The sequence below is a fragment of the Saccopteryx leptura genome, chromosome 2 (assembly GCF_036850995.1).
Source record: "Saccopteryx leptura isolate mSacLep1 chromosome 2, mSacLep1_pri_phased_curated, whole genome shotgun sequence".
Lineage (NCBI taxonomy): Eukaryota > Metazoa > Chordata > Mammalia > Chiroptera > Emballonuridae > Saccopteryx > Saccopteryx leptura.
In genome coordinates, this window is record NC_089504.1 from 166,860,110 (window position 1) to 166,866,161 (window position 6,052).

Genomic DNA, 6,052 nt, shown 5'->3' on the forward strand with positions numbered 1-6,052 from the left:
AAAAAAAAAAAAAAGGGCATTCCTTTGTGTTAAAGCTCCAGGGAGCATGGAGTGAGCTTGAGTATGTCCTATGAAACATGGAGCTCTATGTTGACATATAAGTCTTTGGAGAAGGAGGAACTGCTGAAATAGTTCATCAGCATTTGTCCCTAAGACAGCAGTCTTTATAGTGGAAACACCATAAGTAAATATTTGCTGTCTGTCTATAGATTAAAGGGGGAATATGGCAAATGCTGAAAAGCCATGATCTTTGTGCCCCTCCCCTCCCCCAACCCCCCTCCCTCTCCTCCCCCCACCCTGTAACCCCAACACTGTTGTCCATGTCTTTGAGTGTCATCTTTATGTCCCACCTATGTATGGAATCATATAGTTCTTAGTTTTTTCTGATTTACTTCTTTCGCTCAGTATAATGTTATCAAGGCCCATCCATGTTGTTAAAAAAGATCCTATGTCATCATTTCTTATGGCTGAGTAGTATTCCATAGTATATATATACCAAAGTTTTTAATCCACTTGTCCTCTGACGGACACTTGGGCTGTTTCCAGATCTTTGCTATTGTGAACAATGCTGCCATAAACATGGGGGTGCATTTCTTCTTTTCAAACAGTGCTATGGTGTTTTTGGGTATATTCCTAACATCGGTATAGCTGGGTCAAAAGGCAGTTCGATTGTTAATTTCTTGAGGAATCTCCATACTGTTTTCCACAGTGGTTGCACCAGTCTGCATTCCCACCAGCAGTGCAGGAGGGTTCCCTTTTCTCCACATCCTCACCAGCACTTATTCTGTGTTGTTTTATTGATGAGCGCCATTCTGACTGGTGTGAGATGGTATCTCATTGTGGTTTTAATTTGCATTTCTCTAATAATTAGTGATGTTGAACATTTTTTCATATGCCTTTTGGCCATCTGTGTGTCCTCTTTGGAGAAGTGTCTATTCATTTCTTTTGCCCATTTTTGGATTGGATTGTTTGTCTTCCTGGTATTAAGTTTTACAAGTTCTTTATAAATTTTGGTTATTAACCCCTTATCAGACGCTATGTCAAATATGTTCTCCCATTGTGTAGTCTTTTTATTCTGTTCTTATTGTCTTTAGCTGTGCAGAAGCTTTTTAGTTTGATAAAGTCCCATTTGTTTATCCTGTCTTTTATTTCACTTGCCTGTGGAGACAAATCAGCAAATATATTGCTCCGAGAGATGTCAGAGAGCTTACTGCCTATGTTTTCTTCCAAGATCCTTATGGTTTCATGGCTTACATTTAAGTCTTTTATCCATTTTGAGTTTATTTTTGTGAGTGGTGTAAGTTGGTAGTCTAGTTTCATTTCTTTGCAGGAAGCTGTCCAATTTTCCCAACACCATTTGTTGAAGAGGCTATCTTTACTCCATTGTATTTCCTTACCTCCTTTGTCAAATATCAGTTGTCCATAGAGCTGTGGGTTTATTTCTGGGTTCTCTGTTCTGTTCCATTGATCTATGTGCCTGTTCTTATGCCAGTACCATGCTGTTTTGAGTACAATGACCTTATAATATAACTTGATATCCGGAAGTGTGATCCCTCCTGTTTTATTCTTCCTTTTCAAGATTGCTGAGGCTATTTGTGTTCTCTTTTGGTTCCATATAAATTTTTGGAATATGTGTTCTATATCTTTGAAGTAAATCATTGGAATTTTAATCGGTATTGCATTGAATTTATAAATTGCTTTGGATAATATAGACATTTTAATGATGTTTATTCTTCCTAACCATGAGCACAGTATATGCCTCCACTTATTCGTATCTTCCCTGATTTCTTTTATCAATGTTTTATAATTTTCTGAGTACAAGTCTTTAATCTCCTTGGTTAGATTTATTCCTAGGTACTCTATTTTTTTGGTTGCAATGGTAAAGGGGATTGATTCCTTGATTTCTCTTTCTGACAGTTCATTATTAGTGTATAAAAATGCCTCTAATTTCTGAGTATTGATTTTATATCCTGCCACATTGCCAAATTCATTTATCAGGTCTAGTAGTTTTTTGACTGTGACTTTAGGGTTTTCTATGTACAATATCATATCATCTGCAAATAATGATAGTTTTACTTCTTCTTTTCCAATTTGGATGCCTTTTATTTCTTTTTCTTGTCTGATTGCTGTGGCTAGGACTTCCAGAACTATGTTGAATAAGAGTGGTGAAAGGGGGCACCTCTGCCTTGTTCCTGATCTTAAGGGGATTGCTTTTAATTTTTGCCCATTGAGTATGATGTTGGCTGTGGGTTTCTCATAGATGTCCTTTATCATGTTGAGGTATGTTTCCTGTATTCCCACTTTGCTGAGAGTTTTGATCATGAATGGGTGCTGGATTTTATCAAATGCTTTTTCTGCATCTATTGAAATTATCATGTGGTTTTTCTCCTTTCTTTTGTTTATGTGATGAATCACATTGATTGATTTGCAAATATTGTACCAGCCTTGCCTCCCAAGAATAAATCTCACTTGATCATGGTGTATGATTTTTTTCATATATTGCTGGATCTGGTTTGCTAATATTTTGTTGAGGATTTTTGCATCTAAGTTCATCATGGATATTGGCCTATAATTTTCTTTTTTTGTATTGTCTTTGCCTGGTTTTGGAATCAGAATTATGCTCGCCTCAGAAAAGGAGTTTGGAAGTTTTCCTTCCTCTTGTATTTTTTGAAATAGCTTGAGAAGGATAGGAGTTACTTCTTCTTTGAATATTTGGTAGAATTCACTTGTGAAGCCATCAGGCCCAGGACTTTTCTTTTTTGAGATATTTTTCATAGCTGTTTCAATCTCATTTGTTGTAATTGGTCTGTTTAGGTTTTCTGATTCTTCCAGATTGATTTTTGGAAGATTATATGATTCAAGGAATTTGTCCATTTCATCTAGGTTGTCTAGTTTTTTGGCGTACAGTTCTTCATAGTATTTTCTTACAATATTTTGTATTTCTGTTGTGTCAGTTGTTATTTCTCCACTCATGTTTCTAATTTTATTTATTTGAGTCCTCTCTCTTTTTTTCTTGATGAGTCTCATTAAAGGTTCATCGATCTTGTTTACCTTTTCAAAGAACCAGCTCCTTGTTTCATTGATCTTCTGTATTGTTTCTTTAGCCTCTATGTCATTTATTTCTGCTCTGATCTTTATTATTTCCTTCCTTCTACTAGCTCTGAGCTTTACTTGCTGTTCTTTTTCTAGTTCTTTTAGATGCAGGGTTAAGTTGTTTATTTGAGCTTTTTCTAGCTTCTTGAGGTATGCCTGTAATGCTATAAACTTCCCTCTCAGAACTGCTTTTGTTGTGTCCCATAAATTTTGAGTTGATGCATGCTCATTATCGTTCGTTTCTAGGAATTTTTTAATTTCTTCTTTGATCTCAATGTTAACCCATTCGTTATTTAATAACATGCTATTTAGTTTCCAAGTGTTTAAATGTTTTTCAATTTTTCTATTGTGGTTGATTTCTAGTTTAATGCCATTGTGATCAGAGAAAGTGCTCGATATGATTTCAATCTTCTTAAATTTGTTGAGACCACTTTTGTGCCCTAAGATGTGGTCTATTCTAGAGAATGTACCATGAGCACTTGAAAAGAATGTATATGCTGCTGTTTTAGGGTGAAAGGTTCTGACGATATCTATCAAATCGAGTTGATCTAATATGTCCTTTAAGTCTGCTGTTTCTTTATTAATTTCTTTCTTGAGGATCTATCTAATGATGTTAATGGGGTATTGAAATCCCCTACTATTATAGTATTGCTGTTGATCTCGCCCTTTATGTCCATCAAAGTCTGCTTTATATATTTAGGTGCTCCTATATTAGGTGCGTAGATATTTATAATGGTTATATCTTCCTTTTGGATTTCTCCCTTTATCATTATGTAGTGACCTTCTTTATCTCTAACTATGGTCTTTGTTTTAAAGTCCATTTTGTCTGATATAAGTATTGCTACCCCAGCTTTTTTTTCATTTCCATTTGCATGAAATATTTTTTTCTATCCTTTTATCTTCAGTCTGTGTGCATTTTTTTATTTAAGTTGTGTCTCTTGTAGACAGTATATGTATGGGTCCTGTTTTCTTATCCACGCAGCTACCCTTTGTCTCTTGTTCAGATCATTTAATCCATTAACATTTAAGGTTATTACTGATATGTAATTGTTTATTGCCATTTTTTTTCTTTAATACTGTATTCCTGTTTTCTTGTATTCTTTTTTTCCTTTGATCTGTTTACAACAGGTCCCTTAGCATTTCTTGCAGCCTTGGTTTGGTTGCAGTGAATTCCTTGAGTTTTTTTTGTCTGTAAAGCTTTTTATTTCTCCTTCAATTTTAAATGATAGCCTTGCTGGATAAAGTAGTCTTGGTTGTAGGATCTTGTTCTGCATTACTTTGAATATTTCTTGCCATTCCCTTCTGGCCTCAAGTGTTTCTGTTGAGAAGTCAGAAGTCATCCTTATGGGGCTCCTTTGTAGGTGATAGTCTTTTTTTCTCTAGCAGCTTTTAATATTTTCTCTTTATCACTTAGCTTTGGTATTTTAATTATGATGTGTCTTGGTGTTGATTTCTTTGGGTTTCTCCTTAATGGAGTTTTCTGTGCTTCCTGAACATGTGCAATGTTTTCCTGCCTTAATTGGGGGAAGTTTTCTGCTATGATTTGTTTGAACAAAGTCTCTATTCCTTGTTCTTTCTCTTCTTTTTCAGGAAACCCTATGATGCGGATGTTGTTTCTCTTCATGTTGTCACAGAGCTCTCTTAGAGTTTCCTCAGACTTTTTGAGTCTCTTTTCTTTTTTCTGCTCTGCTTCCGTGCCTTTATTTGTTGTGTCCTCTAACTCGCTGATTCGATTCTCTGTTTCATCCATCCTGCTTTTAATTCCTTCCATTGTATTTTTTATTTCAGATATTGTATTTGTCATTTCTGACTGATTCTTTTTTATTATTTCAATGTCCTTTTTTATATTTGTTATCTCTTTATTTAGGTTTTCATAGTGGCCATCTATGGTTGTTCTAATATCTTTGAGCATCCTAACAATTGTTATTTTAAACTCTGCATCTGGTAATTTGGTTATATCTGATTCACTTAGGTCCTTTTCTGGGGATTTCTCTTGGTTTATTTGTGTTGTATTTCTCTGTCTCCGCATTTTCTCTTCACGGGAGTGGCTGTGATCATGGGAGTGGGTGTACAAGCGTTGGTGGCCTTGGCCTTTGCCCCGCCCCATGTGTGATGTTATGCTCGGTCCTGAGGGCACTGGCGAGCACCTTTGCTCAGCTGCGGGTCTCAGCCTGTTTCCGGGCTTTCGCCCTGCCCTTTCAGGAGGAGCCCGCTTGAGGAACTGCAGCTAGTCTTGGCTCTACCACCGGGCAGGAATGCATGCCCAAGCTCAGCTCAGTAGCGGAACTTCGCCTCTTCTGGGCTTTTGGCTCCACCCCCGCAGGAGGAGCCGGCCACCAAGTCAGACCGCAAGCCTGGGTTGCACGGGCGGGGCAAGGCTGTGCTCCTCTGCCCTTTCCCCAGGGCTTGTCTCCACCCTTTCTGGGGTTCCCACCCTTCTCCCGCAGGCTGGATTACAGGCTGCTGGCAGCTGAGTTTGACCGCTTTTGCACGCCCCCTTCCCCCAGCCAGGCAAGATTGAGCTCACACCTGAGCCCAGTGGTGGCCAGCTGGCTTCCACCCCTGCCAGCAGAACCACGCTTTTGTCTCCCAGTGCCGCCCGCCCTCCGGCGCGCCCTCAGCCACGTGGGTGGGGGCGTTGCAGCTCAGACCCTAAGACTCACTGCTGTAGACCCAAAAGCTCCCTCCTTCTATACAACTCTGCTCTGAGTGCTGTGGGGGAGCTTGTTTGGCTGCTCTCCTGCTTCCCTTTGCTGGTATTGCTGTTTCCGGGGGAAATATTCACTTCAGCTTTGGGGAGTGACTCGTCCCAGGGGTTAGGGTGGCTATCTCCCAAAATGTTTTTCCCTGTGCCTCCCAGATTATACTCTCTTCCTGTTACTCTGGTCCTCTCCCCTCTCCCTCCATCCCCAGGAGCCCCGGGTGAGTGTTTGTGAGAGAGATGTTCTGCGCGGTCCCT